Below are 23448 nucleotides of genomic sequence, written 5' to 3' on the forward strand. Positions count from 1 at the left end.
AATCAGGCCATTTGTTGAGCTCATTGTGCAGGGTAGGGATCACACAGGTTTAGGTACACTCTTTATGGGACTCGGAATTTGAGAGGGTAAGGCTTACGAAAAGGAACACCCCATTTCTTCCACAGACAAAACTGGCCAAAGACCATAATTAGGCTGTAGGTCTAGAGAAAAGGGCATCCAAATAAGCCTGGATTCTTGCCTTTCTTCCTAGTTAGCACATTCTTGGTTAACATCTCTAGGCCTCTCCAGCTGCTCTGCCTCCCCTCCGCTGCCCAGCCCAGAGCATCCATAGGGGCTTGAGACTTATTTATAGCTAAATGCTGAATACCAAATGGATCCTAGTCAGGGGAGCCACAGCACCCAGAAATACACAAGAACTAGTGGGAGTGCTGCTCTGTCCTGTGTTAGAGCTCATAATATTGGTGGCTCACTTCAAATTTTCTTGTGGAAGCCCAATTGGCTTGTCCCATTATGGTGTCATGATCACTGAAACGTGAAGGGCAAAGCTGGGGCTGTAGGACTTATCAACTGGCATATAGGTATGGCCTCAAATTAATCTGAGACTTTCCAATTTTTCCAAAGCAACCATAACTTCTTTGATAGAGAATTGTAAAGCCCAGTACTTAAACTGCCCACCATTACTTTAGCTTCACTTGTTCATTCATTCACTGAGTAGAGCACTTTCACTAAATGAAAAGGGTACTTTGTCACAGTACCCTTTTGATTAAGACCTTGTTGCCTAGTGGCAAAAAGAGGGAAATAAGGAAAGAACATAATTGAAAATTCTGTGAGATGTAAATATTAAATGTTTGAGAAGCACACTGGTGTGGTTCAGTCAGTTAAGTATCCAACTCTTGGTTTCAGCTCAGGTCATGATCTCATGGGTCCTGGAATCAAGCCCGAGGTCCAGCTCCACACCCACTGGGGAGTCTGCTTGAAGATTCATCTCCATCTGCCCCTCTCCCCCTCAAATAAATAAGTCTTTCTTTAAAAAAAAAAAAAAGGTTTTGTGATAGCCAAGTGATACAAATGTATATAAAGCACCTGGCTTTGCACCTGACACATAAAGACTTAATAAACAGCCACCAATATTGTTCCCTTCACCTTCTCAGTTTTATTCCTATTTCTCCTTTAGAGTCATCACAAAATCTCTTAAGTGCCACAGGTATGCCAGCTGTTTCCTAGCGAGTACTCAGAACTTCTGTTGACATCTCCTTTACTGTATTTATGTGATATCACTTTTGTAAGTCCGCCTTTCAGGTCTGAGAGACTCCAGAGGACAGAAACTAGATCTTACTCATTCTGCCCTAGCACCTAACACAGTATATGACTCAGTATATGAAATTACTGTTGAATAAAAAATGTATTTGAGTTTAACTTTAAATCAATAAATAGAAATTAAAGTGTACCTTTGGATGGCCTTTTGAATGTGATACTAACTTATTAATGTTGTACATGAAATCATTGGAACCCACTAGGATTGATTATCAAGGATTAACCTTCAATATGAACCGACCAGATCAAAGTGGGTCAAAATTTCATTAAGGGAGGCTGGGAAGGGAAGCAGGAATAAATGAAAGGATCCTGGTACCCAGGCAGCAGCTCAGAAAATGGTTGTAGGACTTCTTTGGGTAGCCAGGGACACTTCGGGAGTATTCAGTGGGGAATTGAAAGGAATCACTTTAGGAGTAGGTAAGAGAGGAGTCACCTGGGTAGCTCAGTTGGTTAGGCATCTGCCTTTGGCTCATGCTCAGAGCATGATCTCAGGGTCCTGGAATCAAGCCCTGTGTCAGACTTCCTGCTCAGTGGGGAGCCTGCTCCTCCCTCTCCTTCTGCCACTATCCCCTGCTTGTGCACTCTATCAAATAAACAAACTTAAAAAAAATAGATAAGAGAGGCTCTCTGCTCCTTCTCATTAAATAGTCACATCTTCTGATACAGTGCCAGGCACATCCCTAAGACACAATGGTGAAGGTTGGTGTAAAGGAATTTGATTGTACTGGGAGCCTATCACCAAGGCTAGTTTTAATTCTGGCAAAGTGGATATTGTCACCATCAATGACCCCTTTGTTGCCATCAACTACATGGTCTGCATTTTCCAGTATGATTCCACCCACAGCAAATTCAACAGCACAGTCAAGGCTGAGAAAGGAAACTTGTCATCAATGGAAAACTCATCTCTATTTTCCAGGGGCAAGATCCCACCAACATCAAATGGGGTGGTTCTAGTGCTGAGTATGTTTTGGAGCCCACTGGTATCTTCACCACCATGGAGGACACTGAGGCTCAACTGAAAGGTGGGGCTAAAAGGGTTACCATCTCTGTCCCTTCTGCTGATGCCCACCTATTTGTGATGGGCATGAACCATAAGAAGTATGACAACTCTCTCAAGATCATCAGCAATGCCTCCTGCACCACCAACTGCTTGGTGCCTCTGACCAACTCTGGCATCATAAAGGAACCCATGACCCCAGTACAAGCCATCAATGTCACCCATAAGACTGTGGATGGTCCCTCCAGGAAGCTGTGGTGACATCCACAGCATCCACAGTTGTCATCCAGATGACAACTCTGGCATCATAAAGGAACCCATGACCCCAGTCCAAGCCATCAATGTCACCCATAAGACTGTGGATGGTCCCTCCAGGAAGCTGTGGTGTGATGTCCAAGGGGTTGTCCAGAACATCATTCCTGCTTCTAATGGTGCTGCCAAGGCTGGAGTGAAGGTCATCTCTGAACTGAATGGGAAGCTCACTGGCATGGCCCTCCATGTCCCACCCTCATCATGTCAGTTGTGGATTGGACCTGCCACCTGGATGAAGCTGCCACATACGATGACATCACAAAGATGGTGAAGCAAGGATTGGAGGACCCCCTCAAGGGATCCTGAGCTACACTGAGGACCAGGCCTCCTACAACTTTAACAGTGACACGCACGCTTCCACTGACATTACTTTCAGTGACTACTTTGTCAAGCTCATTTCCCAGTATGATAATGAATTTGACTACAGCAACCAGGTGCTGGATCTTGGACCACCAGCCCCAGTGAGAGCAAGAAGAGAGAAGCCCTCCACTGCTGGGGAGTTCTTGCCCCAATTTATCCCCTAACACACTGAGAACCTCCTGGTTCTATCCAGACACCCTGAAGAAGGGGAAGGGCTTGAGGAGCCCTACCTTGTCACATACCATCAATAAAGTATCCTGCATCTAGCAAAAAAAAAAAAAAAGAGAGAGAGAGGAAGATAAAAGACAAACATCATAATTTTTCCATTAAGGTCCTAAAAGGAAGGCAATACAGACTATCATGTAGAAGGTCATAATGTACTCCAAAAGAGTCAGTCTGTAGATTAGAGCTTTCTGCTTGCTCATGATGAAACCATTCTTTATCTGCTAAGAAGCAATTTTATCTTTCATCACAACAGAAAAAGAGGTCTCCAGATCCTTTTAAGGTGCCGTTATTCCTTTATTTTTCTGCTGTCACTGCTCTTCTCCAGGTCCAATTACATATTGTCCCACAGCTTACTGATGCTCTATTGTTTTTGCGTTGCTTTTCTTCGGTCTTTTTTCTCTGTGCTTTATTTCAGATAGCTTCTACTCTTATGCCTTCAAGTATCTAATCTGTTCTTCTACTGTGTCTAATCTATTAATCCCATCCAAAATACTTATCCCTAATATTAATTTCTACTATCTTTTTTATGTCTTTCATTTTTTTCTCCTTGTTATGCTCATGTTTTCTTCTGCCTCTTTTTTATGTCTTTCATTTTTTTCTCCTTGTTATGCTCATGTTTTCTTCTGCCTCTTTAACAGCTGAAGCTTAATTTATAATAGCTGTTTTAATATCTTTGTTTACTAATTCTATGCTCTCATTTCTGGATTTGGTTTCTATTAATTGAATTTTACCCATGTTATGAATGTATGATCCCATTTCTTTGCATGTCCTGTAACTTTTTATTAGAAGCCAGATATTGTGTCATTTCCATTCCTTTAGAGATCACAATTGTATGATACCTTGTTGCCCAATGTCTAAAATATTTCTTGTTGGGTTTTTTTAGTCATTTAAGGTGAGAAGTAAATTCTCTTCCTGATACTCTATCATGGAAGGCCTGCAACTCTAAATAAATTAATGCATTAAGCATCAGTGATTGCTAACATTACAATAAATTAGATAATCAGAAATCAAAAGCCTTCTGATGATGCATCATTTGTGAAGTAGTTTTACAAAAAAAAAAGTATATATCAAATTTGAATCTGATCAAGACTCTAGATATAACTACCAATTTATAGGATATGCAGAAGACAGAAGAACATCTTAACAACACAATGATACAATCAATAAAATCAAAATTGCAGGAAACTCTGTAGGACAAACAACCAGTTTTTCAACAGTTCAAATTACAAGAAAATTTAAAAGATGGAAAGAAAGCTATAGATTAAAAGAGACTTAAGATAAATCAATGTATTGTAATGAGTGGACCTTATGCAGATCCTGATTCAAACAACTAAACTCTAAGAAAAAATTAGGACACTTAAACAATTGGAATTTTACATTCAAACTAGACAAACTAGTTGATGGTAATATAGAATCGTTATAAATTTTAGGTGTGGTAATAGTATTACAATTTTTTTATTATTTTCTCTTTTAGAGAAACATTATGGCATATTTATAGATGAAATAATATGATGTTTAATATTTGCTTCAAATTAGTATGATGGGGTAGGTGGGTAAAGATAAAATAAGATGGGTCACAAATAGGTAATAGTAGAAGCTGACTGATACATATTTTTGAAATTTTCTATTATAAAAGAACTTAAAAATTATTCAAGAGTTATAAAAGTTAGGTATGGATTTTTTTAAAGATTTTATTTATTTATTCATGAGAGACACAGAGAGAGAGGCAGAGACAGCAGAGGGAGAAGGAGGATCCCTGCAGGGAGCCCGATGCGGAACTTGATCCCAGGACCCTGGGATCACGACCTGAGCCAAAGGCAGATGCTCAACCACTAAGCCACCAGGTGCCCCAAGGTAGGGATTTTAAATTTGGCTCTGACATCATTCTGCTCTGTACCTATGAACTACTCACTTCTCTCTAGGCTTCAGTGCTCTCTTAAAACATGAAACATAAAACCCATCCCAATATACTTTCCATCATGTCCACTTAGGATCAATGTGATATGGGAAAGTTAATCTTTTTAAGCTTCAGTTTCCTTTTCTGTAAAAGGTGATTGAAAGTAGTAGCAAAGTTTTAGGACTACAATGTGGGTTAAATTAGGTAATGTATGTTAAAGCCCTCATCAGGGTGTCTGGCGCAAAGTACACACTCAGTAATTATCATCTATCATTATTATTATCTTGCTGCATCTAAGAGATACTAATGGTTGAATTCTGTACACTTTTTAAAATTACTCTATAGTTTAGTCTCTTATCCCTTCTTTCTCTGTGTCTTCTTTCTGAAACTTCCCCTCTAAAATTTTATGGAACAATGTGCCCAATGGCACAAGCCAGGAAAGAGCTTGGCTCTCCTTCCCAGGAACAGTCTCTGCTGTGGGTCTGGAAAAACGGAGGCGTCACTTTCATCATATTCAGAATATAGTATGCAGCTGCTCTTCTGGTATGCCACACATCCTAAGGTTGCTCCCAAGGGCTAAAAACAGAGCTCAGGCGATCAGCCCATTGCAGCCAAGATCATTCTTTTTCAATGTGGCCCCATTTCAAATAAAATGGGCACTTTATACGTATCCCCTTTCTAACTAAGAGTTGGTCTTCCCTCTCAGTCTGTGGCCTACTTGAGGACAAGGACTGTGTCTAGTTTATCTTTAGAGCTTATGCTCCTAGCAAAGTATCTGGGACAGAGCAGGTATTCAGTTGTTGCTGCATGAAGAAATTACTGTCTATTCTTTTATTTGGAGTGGGGCAGGAATGGGAAAGGAACACTGACAGATTTCCAGAAAACCAATGTTGGATGAATCTTTCAAGAGTTTTTATCAGGGAGTACAAACTTGTTCACGTCAAATTCATTTCTTCTCTTTATTCTCACTACTCGTCTTTCCATAACTTTCCTCCACTCCCATGAACTATAGTTCCCCATATACATGCCAAGTATTCTTCCTTCTGAGCATGTGTTCAAATTATTCCCTCCCTTCACTCTTAATATATACATCCTTCAAGACTCAGTTTCAGTATCCCCTCTTCCATGAAGCTTTTTCTCAACCACTGTAGCTGAAAGGGGTATCTTCGTGATTTCCCCATAACACCTTAGATTTAGCTTGAGGTATTCATAACATCCTATCACATGTATGGTTGGTTGTGTAGGTTTCACAACTTTTACAAGGTTGAGGGCAAGGATCATATTTGAATTTCTTTGGCATCCAGCATAGTGGTTTGTATACACCAGGCATAATCTTGCAGATTAAGAAGTATAAGCACTTAACCAAATTTAAAATATAAAGTGTGCCTTTTAATCTGTAAGATTTTTTCCTTAAAAAAATAACACCGTTTTTGAAATTTTGGTATTCTGTTATTATGTGTTATTAGACAATAACCCCCAGTTCTACAAAGCAAAGGAAAAGCTGTCATGAGGCATATATTCTTTTTTGATGAAACGAATTCAAGAGAAAAATTCACAATATTAAAAAAATAATAATCTGACATTTTCTTCAAGTTCCAGGGTAAGACAGACTAGGGTATAAAAAGAAAAGATCAAGAATCACTACACAACTGTATAATCTTGGCCAAGTCCTTGGTTTTTCCAATTATCCCCAAACTTCTTCTCAGCAGACTTACAGGGCACAAAGGAGGGAAGCATTGAGAAATCATAAAATATTAAATAACTTCAGGCTACTATAGTTCTTAAAGGTAAGGTCCAGGATAGAAGTAAATCTCATTTCTTAAAATTAAAGATGAGCTGAGATTTCCTTGTTACTTCGATAATTGCTTTATTTTCTCTTCTAGATCATATACTCTAGCACTGTCACCATATGTTTACCACTTTGTTGCCCTTCCTCTTCTTCATTCCTTCTAGATCAAAGATTAAGATATATAAACCAATGACACTTCCCACCAGTTCACCACCCCATCCCCAGCAAACAAGTTCAACGGGGGCTTATCTGTGCCATTTCTTAAAGTTACCATATTCTATTGCTGGAAAACACTTAGATCATCTAGCCCAACTTTTCCATTTTACACATGAGGATCCAAAGTCTAGGGATAAGAGTGTATTATTTGCTCAAGGTCACCCAGCTAGTGTCAGACCCCATAATAGAATCTTCTTAACTCCCAGTTCTTAACATTACACCCAACAAATATCTGGACACAGAAATGGCCATTAACAGATACTTTCTTGAAGTGAAATGAATTCAATTTCTTCTTCTGTGACAGAATCACCTGGCCACTCTGTAGAATGTGGAAGGAAGGGGTCAACGTGCTGTTCTGAATGCTATCACTTAAAAGGCAGTATGGTGACTCTGGAGAAGGCTGCTTGAACTCTGATTTGGGCTCTGCCACTGCCCATCTATATGACCTTGGGAAAACTGCTTTACATTTCTTAGACTCAGCTTCTTCATTTATAAAATGAAGGTAAGCACAGAAGCCATCTCAAAGAGTTGTTTGCTCCTTCAGTAACATTTGTTGAACACTTGCTCTTAAGCAGATACTGTGTTAGATGCTAGGGATACAACAAAAGACAAGAAATAGAAGATCCGGGCAGCCCGGGTGGCTCACTGGTTTAGCGCTGCCTTTGGCCCAGGGCATGATCCTGGAGACCCGGGATCGAGTCCCACGTCAGGCTCCATGCATGGAGCCTGCTTCTCCCTCTGCCTGTGTCTCTGCCACTCTCTCTCTCTGTCTCTCATGAATAAATAAATAAAAATCTTAAATAAAAAAGAAAAGAAAAGAAAAGAAATAGAAGATCCTACCTGGGGGAGCTAACATGCTACTAGGATTAAAGGATATATCCAAATAAAATGCCTGGTACAGAGTCTGGCACCTAAGAAATGTTCAATAAATGCTACTTGTTATCATTAATATTAAAAATGTATTGCATATCCACACTTAAAAAGCAAATCAGCAAATAAATTTCACAAACTAAAAGCTCCAGGCAAGATTTTAGGGTATAAAACAGTTCACAGGGCAGTGTTTCACAAGGACAGATATTATCACCATGGCAATATTTTTCTGAGTTCCTTAAGAACACTTGCTTGATGCTGTAGAAGGTTCAGACATGGTCTGTGGAAACACCATGTAAAGAGAGTGGAGAAAATCCTTTCCAGTTTATTTTCAAAAAAGCTAACTTGCGGGCAGCCCGGGTGGCTCAGAGGTTTAGCACCGCCTTCAGCCCAGGGCATGATCCTGAAGACCCAGGATGGAGTCCCACGTGGGGCTCCCTGCATGGAGCCTGCTTCTCCCTCTGCCTGTCTCTCTGCCGTGCGCGTGCTCTCTCTCTCTCATTAATAAATAAATCTTTTTTTTTAAAGCAAAAAATAAATTAATTAATTAAATAAAGCTAACTTGCTCTATAGAATCGTTTGATAAAATTTAATGTACAAAATCTTAAATTAAGAAACATAAAGGATAATTACTTGTATTGCAATGGGAGTCATCTTTTCAATGGCCAGCTTTCCAAACGTTAAAAAATGATGCACTACTTAAAATTCCACATGATTAACAAGCACATGAAGAGATACTCAACATCCTTAGACATCAGGGAAATGCAAATCAAAATGAGGTACCACTTCACACCTACAAGGGTGGCTAATAACTTTTTACATGGAAAATAACAAGGGTAGAGAAGAGATGGAGAAATTGGAACCCTCGTACGTTGCTGGTAGGCACATAAAATAGTTGTCTACAGAAAATAATTTGGCAGTTCTTCAAATGTTGAACATAGAATTACCATATAAGGCTACAATTCCACTTCTAGATATATATGCAAAAGAACCGAAAACAGGTACTTCATCAAGTGAGGCATACATGTATGTTCATGGCAACACTATTCACAGTAACCAAAAGGCAGAAATAGCCATTAATGGATGAGTGATAGGGCAGCCCGGGTGGCTCAGCGGTTTAGCGCCACCTTCAGCCCAAGGTGTGATACTGGAGACTCGGGATCGGATCCCAGGTCAGGCTCCCTGCATGGAGCCTGCTTCTTCCTCTTCCTGTGTCTCTGCCCCTCTCTCTCTCTCTCTCTGGTCTCTCATGAATAAACAAATAAAATCTTTAAAAAAAATAATAATGGATGAGTGATAAAAAAAAAGATGTGGTATATACATACACTGTAATATTATTCTGCCATAAAAAGAATTGGATTCTGAAATGAATTGCTGACATATGCTACAACATGGATAGATCTCCAATACGTAAAAAAAAAATCTCCAATATGTTACACTAAGAAGCCAAATACAAAAGGTCACATACTATAAGACTACATTTATATCAAGAATATAAAATAGGGATCCCTGGGTGGCGCAGTGGTTTGGCGCCTGCCTTTGGCCCAAGGCGCGATCCTGAAGACCCGGGATCGAATCCCACGTCAGGCTCCCGGTGCATGGAGCCTGCTTCTCCCTCTGCCTGTGTCTCTGCCTCTCTCTCTCTCTCTCTCTGTGACTATCATAAATAAATTTTAAAAATTTAAAAAAAAAAAAAAAAAGAATGTAAAATAGACAAATGTATAGACAAAGAAAGTAGATGGGTGGAGGCTAGGGGCTACAGGGAGGGTGGAATAGGGTGAAACTACTTAATAGATAAAGAGTTTTACTTTGGAGTGATAGAAATGTTTTGGAACTAGATAGAGTTGTAGTTGTAGAACATTGTGAATGTACTAAATGCCACTGCATTGTTCACTTTAAAAGTTTTATAACTATGAGACGCCTGGGTGGCTCAGTGGTTGAGTATCTGCCTTCTGTTCAGCTCATGATCCGAGTCCAGGAATCCAGTCCCGCATTGGGCTCCCTACAGGGAGTCTGCTTCTCCCTCTGCCTGTGTCTCCACCTCTCTCTGTGTCTCTCATGAATAAATAAATAAAATCTTTTTAAAAATAAAAGTTTTATAACCAACCTTCTAAAAAAATAAAAGATTAGTTTCAGGTTACATGAAATTAATCTCAGTAAGTTATTTTTTTTGAAGACATTATCCACATGTTCTATAAATATATAAAAATATATTGGGGCACCTGGGTGGCTCAGTCAGTTAAGCATTTGACTCTTGATTTCAGCTCAGATCATGATCTCAGAGTCATGAGATTGAGACCCATGACCAGCTCCACACCCAGCATGGAGCTTGCTTGAGATTCTCTCTCCCCCTGTCCCTCTGCTCCTGCTTGCTCTCAACTTCTCTAAAAAATTAAAATAAAAGTTTAAAAAGTAGAAGAAAAATATTATAAGTGACTGTTTAACTGTCTCAGAAACCCGTATAAACAGGACCTCTATTCATAGTGAAGGAAGGAACAGTGTTATTCCTCTTAAAGCATAACTTTGTAAGGTAAAACTATGTCATACAAATATAAAATGAACACATGTCAAAGGTTTTTACTTAATTAATTTAAGACAGAAACAGTAAGACGTTAAAGACTGATTCAAGAGGTAAGAAGAAACACTGATTATATATTTGTTAGTAGATAGAAAACAAGCTTCCTGGGGTCGAGGCAGGGGAGGGGGGTGATTAACTGCATCTCCACAACACAAAATTTGATTGCTTTTCTACAGACAAGGATAGTCTGCATTACTCTCAGTTTTCTACAACTTTACAGAGTTTTCAATATCTCAAAGATAATGAAAGATAAACCAGGTAACTTGAAGGATACATTCGTCAATACCTAGCATTCTAAAAGATACCAAGGGATTTTTTTTCCTCCCAGATTTCACAATTTTTCCTAACATTTTTCTGGTATTCAAGGTAACTCACCACCTTAACAAATGGCTTCTTTATCTTGGACTTTAGGCGCTTGTGTGTTTAAAAACAAATAAAATTAAAATTTTAAAAATTAAATTTATATTTTATTTTATTTTATTTTATTTTATTATTTTATTTTAGAAGGAACTGGCTTGGGATGACCTAAAGCCTATCTTGATCTTTGGCAGCTTGGTAACAACCAACTTCTAAGGGCCAGGATGCTGAGTCAGAGATTCCTACAGGTAACAGAGCCCTTTAAGCCACCAGCACTCAGGATCACATCACATAAATTACTTTTCTTCTGATGGAACATACCATTCCATGATGAAGGAGACCATATTTCTAATTAACCACTCCAAGACAATTTGCCTTTTTTACACAATTACTGGAAATAGGATTATACTGAATTCCCCCAGGTTCTGTCATGACTAATACGCATCGTTTAATTTTTAAACAACTGACTGAAACCAGAAAGAGAAGTGGTCTGGATCTATGGAACAAAACAAAATAGTTTACCTACATACAATTTCCAAAAAAAAAAAAAAAAAGTACTGGTTAGGTTGAATGGCTTTTGACATCTTTCTATCACTGGGAGGGAGAAGAGACTATGATCACTTGTACTTAGTTTCTGCATTACAGCAACGCTGTATTACTTACTTAGGGATTACTTACTCAGGAAAACTAAGGATTACTAGGAATTACACTAAGGACACAGTTTACTGTAAATGCAGTATGACTCTGACATCTCTTCCTTCTGCTAGCTCTTCGACAGCATTCTTCAGCTGTCCAGGACTGGGCACAGAGTAGGTCCTCAATCAAAGCTTCCTGTTTAATCACATAATTACAGAGAGTGGCAGTCTATACTTGTCACAGAAATACTCTGCTTACTCATGAGAACATATTTCTCTATTTGTTGGACTAAGTTATTATTATATTTAAGTGTACTGATCCATGTAGCACAAACAAAAGCACATCTACAGTGTGTAAAACAGACGTTTTAAGCATCCAAGAAAAAAAATGTGCTGTTTCACATAATTTTCCACAAAGATCTACAATTCTGCACATATCTTCCACCAGAGCCAGTGCTAAGATTAATATGAGATTTCTGAAATCAGTAAAACTGTAATCTTGACCCAAACAACTGTGAGCTACCTCCTGTCTTCTGGATTGAGAGAAAGGGCAGATTGAATTTCCCTGAAATGCCAATACCAAAATTCTTTACATTCCAGCTAAAAATGCTTTGCTTACCATAAGACTTTGGCTTCTGCCCTGCCTTTTTCTCCTCATTTTCATTTAGATTCAATGTGTAATTATTAGTGGTTAACTCAGGGTCACATTTTGTCCTTCTGCTGAGAGGATGTGCACAAGAAGGCACACTCCCTGAGTGGGGTTAATTGAAAGCTGCGGCTGCACCAAATAAAGCAGAATAGGGAGACCCTTCCCCATCCCTTCTAGTTGATACCCTAGCCTCTCTGCAAACAGCTGTCATTTCAGTTTATGCCCCTCCTTGCCATAGGGCAGGATCTACCTCAAACAAACCCAGGCTTGAGGGGCGTTTTCTGTGAAGACATCAGGACCTGGCAGACAGACAACGTGGAAGCTGTGAGTACCTTTGACACCAAGGCTACTGGTTGGCTGGGTTTTCTTGTATCATAGTGATCCTACTGATGAGGAAAAAAAAATTCCTTGGGTACAGGACAGAGAGCACACTCCTGGTGCTCTTAATTTATAGGAAGTGAGCACAGTGGCTTCCCACCTCTACTCTCAGGACCAACTACACTCACTCATTCACATACTCACACACACATCAGTAAACACTTACCTAATGTTTATTATTAAAGCACTAAACAAATGCAGGAGGGGATTCAAATATACACTGGAATTTACTATTTTCTGGGTCCAAACATCCGGAGCTGCTAATGTGCATGCACTCCCCAGCACCTCTCTCTTTGATCAGGTGTACCTTCTGAGTGCCAAGCTGGGTGCATGGGAGACTAGAGAAAGAGGAGATCTTTCATTTTCCTTCGTGCTATCTGGGCCCTTAACTCTGCACAAGGGAAGCTGGGTAGAATTTGAAGAAAGATCTGCAGAAAGCACAGCTTGGTGATTTTAAGATTGGAAATGATACGTTGTAGAAACTGTAGTTAAATAGAAACTAGTGAAAAAGCCAGAAGAAAGGAAATAAGTTTGGGGCGGGGGGGGGGGGGGGGGGGGGGGAGGGGGGAGTAACCAAAGGAGAAAAGTGAGGAACTGATCTCTACCAAGGATGGCAGTGGGATTTTGGTTCAGCTTTTAGAGCTTATCTTAGAAGGTCCAGAGTCCATATCTAGCTATCTGTGAGCTAGACTAAATTATCCATGATATACATTATGCTAAATGCAATGGAACAGGTGGAGACAAAATAAGCATTACTGAAGACCTCTCCTTCCATCTCACAGATAGTTAAAAACCTACGTAAACCCAGGAAATTTGTTTTTGAGTACTAGAGCTGTGGCTGATTTTTTTCCTCTCACTTCTCTGCCATAGTTTCCAACTTTTCTATAGTGAGAATGTACTTTTATAGATATATTTAAATAAATTATTTTATAAAAATAGAACAAACCTCCAGACTTGAGAGAGAGGGCCTTGGGTCAGACTAGACATTGCTGAGTAGATCAAGAAATCCCAGAGCTCCCAGGGCTTAACACCAACTTCTGCCAATTTCTGGATCTGTTGGAGAGAATAATCATGTCTGCCTTCCTTACAAGACTAGTTCTGAAGGTCACTAGATAAATGTATACAAGTGTTTTGTAAGTATCAAGCACTTAATTAGTGTGAGATAGTATTTTTCCAAGTATTATTCCAACTTTCTAGAAAACTAAGAGGGTAGGGATATATATAAAGAAGGTAGAGATTTTAAATGGATTTCCCCTCCATTTAAGTTCCAGTGAAATCCACAGATTAATTGTGACTGTCAAAGGCACTCTCTGCTCAGGGCAGATTCTGAAGCAAAAACAGAACCAGAAAAAAAAAAAAAAAAAAAAAAAAACAGAACCAGAAATTCAGCAGTAACAATCTTTACTGCACACCAGGTAACTTGTATCATTGTGAAATCTTCATGTCCTGGAACTGAGCTCCTGAGAGATCTTCCTACCCTTCCAGTTCTGGTAGAATCTGACCTCCTGGGGGGAACAGTGAAACCCTACTGATGCGGAAGAGACCTAGCAAAGATCTATTTGAGACTAGAAGATATCAAGTGACTTCCCCTGAGATTGGCCCCAAGTTTGGTTTCAAGTTCTCTCTCACCTTGATGTGCTTAGCTACCTCCTAGAGGAGCTAGAGGAACTAATTAACTGAGCCTGACAAGAACTAACAATAAGTCAATCAGGACAAGGCTACAAACTTTTGTCGACACTAGCTCATGGCCAAAACTGTTTCTCACTCTGGCTCTCATTTGCACGGTGCGTTAGGAAAACAGATGATGTCAACACCAGCCGAGAAGATAAGTTATCTCAATACTCAACCTCTGGCAGGAGAATTTGTGTCCTGATTTATTTTTAGTGCTTTTCTACCTTAGTAATCCGGTAAGCTGAAGAAAAGCCAGCAACCTGACTGTTCTCTGAGCTCACAACCCTTATTTATCCCTTAGCAATCAGCAAGACATGTAGTCATCTGGGGGAGAATCTACTAGAGGTTTAGGGTCCCATCATTTGCAAACTTTCAGAGACCACACAAGATTATTATCCCAACCCAAGTGGAAGCATGTAGTAATCACTGGTAGCAATCTTTGACTCATGAGAAAAAGACAAAGAGAGGCTGCTAACAAAAATAGGTATCTACCATCTATCATTTTTATCAGCAGGGTGGAAGATAGGGTAAAAAGCAAGAATTCAGTTTTACCTCTCACAAAATGTTAGATCTTAAATTAAGGCACACATTATGCTTATCTTGAGCTTCAAATAGGACTGTTGCTAGGAATTCACAATGAATAGAAAGTATCTTTTCACCCAGATGCAGAAAGTGAAATATCAAAATATTCATCAGTCATTTCCACATTTTTGCATTTGGATTTAACCCCAAATATTTAAATTTATTTCAATCTTATACAGCTTGTGAGGACAGATTTATCCAACACCAGCTGTTCTCATATTTAAAAGCTGTGCCACAAAGATAAAATTAGAATCAAGTTAGGATCATATTTCTCTGCAAGAATTCTGGTCTATGTCCCACTGATGCCCTGAGCCACAACTGACAAACCAAATAACAGCATTATGGTTGTTTTTCTTGAACAATTCCTAAGCAGCCACAGTGTGGTAGAAACTGCATATATTACAAAAAAAAAAAAAAGTATGTGCCCTAAACATATAGAATTACACCCATGAGTACAAACTTATTTCCAAGATGACTTCTCACCCAAATGGGAGGAAAGTATGTACTGTTTCAACAGAGCAGGGAATGAGGGAAGTCAACGATCACAACTACCACCACTATTTTATTCTGGAGCTTTCCATTATAGGAATTTTCCAAATATGCATGAGACTCAAATTACACTGAAGTCTGGATAAGGTACAACTGTTCATTAAATCAAACAGTAAAGACCAGATGTCATCATCTCAGTGTTAGACGTTTGGTATGACAATGTATTCTGTAAAAAAGTAATAAAAAGGAAAAAATAATCTCAAGATTCTAAAAAAGATTATTTGTTTAATATTCACCTTGACTAAAATCTAATTGTAAAAGCATAGCAATGTAAAAAAATACATTGCTAATGTTCTCCGTTCAGTTTAGAAGATCATTATTTCTCAACAGACGTTTTACAAGAGAAAAAAGCAAAAGCGATTGATAAATGCACAAAACATGTACAACCTCATTTATGATTAAAGAAATACAAGTCTATGAAATAACGAGATAACCACATTAAGAGGGATTAAAATGAAGTTCTTTTCTTTCTTTTTTTAAATAGGATTTTTTTTTTTTAAGATTTTATTCATTTGACACAGAGAGAGCACAAGCAAGGAAAGCAGCAGGCAGAGGGAAAAGGAGAAGCAGGGAGCTTTGATGCAGGGAGCCCAATGCAGGGCTTGATGCAGGGCTTGTTCCCAGGACCCTGGGATCATGACCCAAGCCAAAGGCAGCCACTTAACTTTCAGGTGCCCCAGGAAGTTATTTTCAAATAACTATTGAGAATGCACTATTTCACAAAGGGGCAAGTAGGCCATAACTATTAACATGTAAAATGTGCCTTATTTCCCCCTTATAATTCCACTGCTAGAGTTATACTTACAAGAAGATACAAAGGTGTATTTATAAAGATGCTCACTTAAGTATTGTTTTTAATAATTCCCATATTCTTCAACAGTAAACAGATAAAGAAAACTATTACAAATTACATAAAAAATTCTATGTAGAAACTTAGAAGAATAAATTAGATTCAGAAAAGCAAGGTATAATATATATAGGATGGTTGTATTTATGAAATAATAAAATAATATAAATAATAAAATAATAAAATTATATACAGAGCTGTACATGTATAAAATTATACATCTGGAAGGATATTAAGAAACTGTTAATAGAAATTGGAGCCTGGAAAGGACCAACTTGTACTTTATACCTTCTGTATGCTCTGAATTGTTGGAATTTTTGCCTTAAACATATGCTACTAGTGTTTTTTAGAATCTTCTAGCAAAAGAAAAAAATCCCTTGGCATTCATAGGTTCATTTCAATTTTCTGGAAAATTATTTGCATGGAACATCCCAAGTCCCCTAAAGGTACTTTATAAATCAAAAGAATTAAATTATACTCAGAGTAGTTTGTAACACTGACTATATTCCACTGTATTCTGATTCTCTAAAAACTGGTAATTCCTGAAGTTTGGTAGAATTGGCCAGAATTCCATTCATTTACTATGACAGATAACAAAAAGGAAACTATTGCATATCTCTCTTTAATTTTGAAAATAGATTTGACCTGGGGTGCCTGGGTGGCTCAGCAGTTGAGTGAGCCTTTGGCTCAGGTCCTGAGATTGAGTCCCGCACATCGGGCTCCCTGCAAGGAGCCTGCTTCTCCCTCTGCCTCCCTCTCTGTGTCTCTCATGAATAAATAAATAAAATCTTAAAAAAAAAAAAAAAGTAAGTAGATTTGACCTTCCAGGATACATTTCTTCATAACTTGGTATCATTTCAATGATTTAAAAAGACTTAATGCTATATGATCTAATGTGGGAAGAATATTAAGTATGACAATACTCTGAGAACATTAAATTCCTCCAAGACATTCATAAAAAAGACCTCTGTAGCACCATCAGTTGTTCTCTGTATTTACAGGTCTGATTGTGCTTTTTGTTTCTTTTTCTTTAGATCTATTCGTGAGTGGAATCATACGGTATTTGTCCTTTCCAGTCTAACTTATTTCATTTCGTGTAATACTCTTTAGGTCTATCCTAAAGTTGTCTCAAATGGGACAATCTCATCCTTTTTGAAGGCCGTGTAATATTCGTGTGTGTGTGTGTACGTGTGTATCACATTTTCCTTACCCATTCATCTATCGAGAGATACTTAGGTTGCTTCCATGTCTTGGCTAAATAATGCTGCAATAAACATAGGGATACATAAATCTTTTAAAGTTAGTGTTTTCACTTTCCCTAGGTAAACACCCAATACTGGAATTATTCGATCATATGGTATTCTTATTTTTAATCTTTGGAGGAACCTCTATATTGTTTTCCACAATGGCTGTACCAATTTACATTTCTTTTTTTTTTAATTTAAATTCAATTTGCCAACATATACTATAACATACAGTCCAATTTACACTTCTACCAAAAGAGCATGAAGGCTCCTTTTTCTCCACATCCTCACCAACATTTGTTGTTTCTTGTCTTTTGGATTTGAGCCATTCTAACAGGTATGAGGTGATGGTTGCCAGAGGGAACAGTGGTAAGAGGCTGCGCAAAATAAGTGAAGGGAAAAGGGAGATATAGGCCTCTAGTTATGGACGAGGAAGTGATGGGAATAAAAGGCGGAGGATAAGGAATACAGTCGGTGATACTGTAATAGCAATGTAACAGGACAGATGGCAGCTACACTTGTGGTGAACATAACAATGTGTAAGCTTGTCAAATCACTAAGCTGTACACCTAAAACTAATGTAACATGTCAACCATACTAAATGGAAGGAAGGAAGGAAGGAAGGAAGGAAGGAAGGAAGGAAGGAAGGAAGGAAGGAAGGAAGGAAGGAAGAAAAAGAAGGGGATCCCTGGGTGGCGCAGTGGTTTGGCGCCTGCCTTTGGCCCAGGGCGCGATCCTGGAGACCGGGAACGAATCCCACGTTGGGCTCCCAGTGCATGGAGCCTGCTTCTCCCTCTTCCTGTCTCTGTCTCTGTCTCTCTCTCTCTCTCTCTGTGACTATCATAAATAAATAAAAAAAAAATTAAAAGAAAAAGAAAAAGAAAGGGAAAGGGAAAGGGAAAGGAAAGGAAAAGAAAACCTCTGACCTTAGGTTGAAGAATCCAAGGACCTAAGACTAAGTAAATGACAAGCAAGCATGTTCTGATATGGGAAAGTACTCTGTATGTTACTAAATGGAAAAGAAATTTAGATTCGTAGAATATCAGTGTATTCATTGGGACTACTATCTCACCTGATCTCACCATACCTCAGGCTGGAGAGAACTACTCCAATTATCTGCATTTTGGCATACTACACAGAAAAGCCTTCCACAGATGTAGGCTGAGGTGGTGATTTTAATTTCCTTCTCTTCATGGATTCTTCATGATATTACTTTTGAGGACTTTAAGTGTGTGCATGTGTTATTTTTTTAAAAGACCTCAGCTGTATGACATGTATAATTTATATCATGGATGGTAAATTAACATGCCTGATCTTCGTCTACTTTATTTCCTGCTTTATTCCTTATCTTATTTTAAATAATAAATCAAATCCTGTGAACTCATCACTCCACCCAGGAACTGGAAAAATGCCAATAACTGACAATATCTATGGGCTCCTCCCCCTAAACCTAACCCCTATTGGCCTTCTGTCTATTGTAACCACAATTCTTTATTTTGCATTTATCATGTCCTTGTTTTTTTAAATAGTCCTATCAAGTATAGATTATGTTAACTGTCTTATGTTAAAATGCCCAGAATTAGGGGGCACCTGGGTGGCTCAGTCAATTAAGCGGCTGCCTTTGGCTCAGGTCATGATCCCAGGGTCCTAGGATTGAGCCACACATCAATGGGGCTGCTGGTACTCCCCCTGCTTGTGCGCTCTGTCAAATAAATAAATAAAATCCTTAAAAGTAATAATAATAAAATAAAATGCCATTATTAAACAGGATGAATTCCTTCATTCAGCTATTAGCATTACAATGATGTTGACGAAGGGCAGGACCCTGCATCACACACTCTGGGAAATACAGATACCTGAGAGAGCAAAGCACTGAACCTGGCCCTCAATATATTTTGGTTGAATTGGATCTAGCAAAAAGATTTACCAAGCACACAGTTTATGACTGCGTCTTTAAATAAACAAGGGGGCAACTTCCCTGACTCTGGCCACCTCTCCGAGTCATGGAACCTCGCCCAGGAGCGCTCCCCATTAAAGCACTCTCCAACCTAAATAAATAAATAAATAAATAAATAAACAAACAAACAAACAAACAACAAACAAGGGACTGGTGGGGATCTCTTGGAATCTGGGCAGACTAAAGAGATTTGTGATCTAAACAACTCCCCCTGCTACCCCCACCCCTGACCCAGGGCCACTCTTTAAAACAAGTAGCTTCCTGGTTGCCAGCCCCCTCCTCTCTCTCTTTCCTGCCACTTCTCACTTGGTATTAAGAGCCAGAAGTTGAGTCTCTGCTCTTTATAGTTTATATGAAACTTCTACCCCATGTGTCCTATACATGATGACAGATAAATCTCCCTTAAGTACAGGTCCTGTCATGTCATTCTATACCCAGTACAGAACTCACGGTGATTCCGTAACACATAGATCATCTAAACCCTTACCGTGATGCTCAAGGCCCTTTGAGATCTGATCCTAACCAATCTTTCCAACCTTCTCTCTCCTGTCAAACAGACTTGCTATGCCCTATGCATGCCTCACATTCTAACCAATGTTAAGACTCTGCTTGTGCTATTTATCAAAGTCTGTTTTATCTGGGATCTTGTGAGAAATGAAGGAACTCAGGCCCCAACCCACATTTAGTGAATCAGAATCTGCATTTCAACAAGATTCTTGGGAGTTGCAAATCAATATTGGATTGTGTGAACTGCTGTCAAATGAGCAAATGCTTTTCCATGGTGCTTACACCGTTATTATTTACCTCCTACAAAACACATGAGTAACTAGAAAGCAAGAGGCTATCCAAATGACATACCTATGGTAGGCTGCTGAACCCTCAGAAGCAAAGGAATATACTAATATACTAAGTGGTTGGCTAATTTGGTTCCAGTTCTACAGCCTAAAAGGTAACTAAACTTACCATCCTTCTCTTTACGGTCTGACAAGTCAGAGCAAACACAGACATCACATCCACACAAGCATACATAGGCATGGATACACAGTCTTTTTATGGAGAGGATCCTTAACAGAAAAAAAAAAAAAAAACCTGTAAAAGAGAGTGAGGTTCAAGTCTGATAGAACTATCCAAACTATTTTTGGGTCAGCTAGACAAAGCGCTCTAAGTTCCTTTAAACTCAAACTGAGGGCCTAGATTTACTTGATGGGCTCTAAGGTCATTTTGGACTCTAATATTTAAGGATTCTCCGACTTAAAGGACATCACTTGTGCACTGTCCCAAAAGTGACTGTAGGGACCTGGGACAGCCCTAAGATTAAGTCTGAAGCTGCAAAGCCTGCCTTCCTCTCTTAGTTCTCTCTAAATCCTAGCTTTTCTGCAACCTTCCTGAAAAGCTCCCACTCTGCACATGTATCTACTATTATGACCCCCTCCCCCACCTTCCTGGCACATAAAACGGCCCTTTGCCTCCATGAGCTTGTCACTGTCACACTTCTCTCCCCTAGTCTGTGCTTAGCTTCTCAATCTTTCACACAGTTCAACACTGCCAATGTGGCAATGAGCTAAATTAAACTGTGCTAAAAGAAGAAAGTGAGGAGAGAAAGATGTCCTGCTAACCTGTCCTCATCATCCTCTTCTCCTTCCAGTGTATAATTCTTTAGGAACTTTCTGGAGAGAAGTGAAATGGTGTATCATTACATCATACTCTATAGTGAAAGAGTGCGAGCTAGTGAGAATCTGCCCTTCGGATCTGTTAAATATTTTCATTCACTGAACACATTCTCAGTTCTGCCTCTGCCAAGGTCCTGGACATGGGTCTTGGGGGCTTTGACCCAAAGTTATTTCACATCTCAAAAATGCAATCAATCGCCACATGTCTCTGTCACATTTTGCAAACAGCTTTTTGTACACTGTCCAGCTCAATTTATTTCACCACCACATATATTTTTCTTATATGTCTAAACAAGAAACAGAAACCACTATCAGAGTTAAGTTTTTGACTCGCTGTCCAGTGTATGAGAAGATTATTAATGAACATTTCTGTTCATATCCTTATAAGGTCCCTCCTGAGCCCAAGAGCTAGTTATAAAGTTGAACTTCAGGCTTTCCTTTAGAACCTGGGTAACCTTTCCTCTGATTTCCCAAGAAATACACAGGTCAAGGAAATATATTTCTTATAAGAAAGGTTAAGAGCTCTTAACCTCCATCCATAGGGATGGACTATGTGGATTTTATTCCTGGCTCCACCACTTACTAGCTATGTGACTCTGGGCAATTTGTGTGACCTCTATAAGCTTATGTTTCCTCATTTGTAAAATGAAAATAATAGTATCTCTACATCTTGGGGTTTTGCGAAGATTCAACGACACAATGCATATAAAGTGGTTAATACAGTGTCTGGGTATTAATCTCATTCTAGAATTGTTAAAAATCAACACTCAGGGAGGACTGTAAGTCATCTTTTTTTTTAATTTGCAAAGCCTGCTTAATGCTACAGATTCTCCTCTCTAGGACTCTTCTAGTTACATATAACTCTAGCACATGCTGCTGTCCATGTGGTAGGTAACCTGACTCCCAGCTAATGACAGTCTTAGCTGTCCTGTGCACAGTATTTCTCTTGGCAATGACTCTGTATGTGTGCAGGGCAGACAGAAATGGAACAGTCACCGTTAAAAATCAAGCATGATCTTTTAACATAAAAACTCAAACACTCAAGCCAGTGGCATCAAAAAGGACAAATATCCTCTGCTTTTGGTTAAACATCAAAGGAAATGAAAGTTTTAAGGTTAAATATCATTCTTTTCTGAACTTAGCGGGATGTGAAAGAGATTAGGAGGGATCTCCTCTACCTCTCTACCTCCAAGACTTGCCAAATGGCTTACCTGCTTCAGACTGCCACCACCAGAGAGGGTGTCATGTGGGCTAAAGTAACCATTCTTACTGCTTAAAGACAAAAGAAGGGGTAGAATACCTCCAACGGAGAAATTGGTGTCTTTGTCTGAACCACTCTGTCAGATATACATAAAATATATAGTTTTATAATATATACAATATACATAAAATATCAGTTTTGATGTGAGCTTGAGGATGTGATAGCTTTCAAAGGTTCAATCTAAAGGAAGAAAACACTAACTACAAGAAAGGGTTGTGGCGAGCAAGCCAGTGACAGAGGTGGGGAGAGCTTACAAAATATAAACTTTCATTAATTTGGCAGTTGTGCCAAAAGTTGGAATGAAGGTGGTTTATTGCTTCCGAGGCAGTTAACTCTAGGCAACTCTTCTCCTGACATCTCTCATCAGCACAGTCATGACTGATGCTGAAAAATGAGGCCAGGAAGTATTAAAGATTATTTTCTTAGAATCTAGGTCTCTGCCACCACTGTTCCTTTGCCACAGGGCTGGTTCAAGTTCATTATTTTATGCTCAGGTAAGAAAAAAAAATCTACTGAACTCAATCTTGAGCTAAATCCAAGTTTTCTTTTTTTTTCTTTTTTTTTTTTTTTTAAAGATGTACTTATTTATGATAGACACAGAGAGAGAGAGAGAGAGAGAGAGAGGCAGAGACACAGGCAGACGGAGAAGCAGGCTCCATGCCGGGAGCCCGACGCGGGACTCGATCCCGGGACTCCAGGATCGCGCCCTGGGCCAAAGGCAAGCGCCAAACCACTGAGTCACCCAGGGATCCCCTAAATCCAAGTTTTCTAACAAAGCAAAGTAAAAAGTGGCTTGCCACATAATTCAAACCAAACATTTGTTTATCTTGGTATCTGAGCCCTAAGACCTGAATTTTTTTATAAGAATTACATAAATTGGGTCTTTGGCAACTAGTTCCTGTAATGCCACAGCTGAAGGTCCAAGAAATCACAACAGAACAAAGTAAAAGAAGTTTTCCTTCAAAAGAGAAAGGTTATTATTGGGACACCTGCTCTTAGAGCCCTAAGCCTTAGGGTGAGAAATCTGACAACCCCAGGGCCACTGTGGTACGAAAAACCCAAACCACATGAAGAGGCCCTGAAGAATGAGATACCATGTGGAGAGAGAAAAACAAAGACAGAAAGATGG

The 23448-nt window shown here is 39.1% G+C and overlaps 1 protein-coding gene and 1 pseudogene across 4 annotated transcripts in view; both read left to right on the forward strand.

Annotated features, from left to right (window-relative positions):
* Window positions 1–1965: 1965 nt before the first annotated feature.
* Window positions 1966–3522, forward strand: LOC118350285 (glyceraldehyde-3-phosphate dehydrogenase-like; annotated as a pseudogene).
* The window catches only part of LOC112649855 (palladin-like), a 42004-nt gene continuing 21877 nt past the window's right edge, over window positions 3322–23448 (forward strand). For 3 of the 4 annotated variants that reach the window (XM_049091823.1, XM_049091821.1, XM_049091824.1), the window contains exons 1-5: window positions 3322–3449; window positions 4888–5023; window positions 7376–7573; window positions 11024–11124; window positions 12399–12484. The gene's annotated coding sequence lies outside the window, so the exon portion shown is untranslated. Of the gene's footprint in view, window positions 3450–4887; window positions 5024–5046; window positions 7574–11023; window positions 11125–12398; window positions 12485–23448 lie in introns of those variants that run through there. The other variant, XM_049091822.1, reaches the window with a different exon arrangement.

Source organism: Canis lupus, chromosome 11 (genome assembly GCF_003254725.2).
Source record: "Canis lupus dingo isolate Sandy chromosome 11, ASM325472v2, whole genome shotgun sequence".
Classification (NCBI taxonomy): Eukaryota; Metazoa; Chordata; class Mammalia; order Carnivora; family Canidae; genus Canis; species Canis lupus.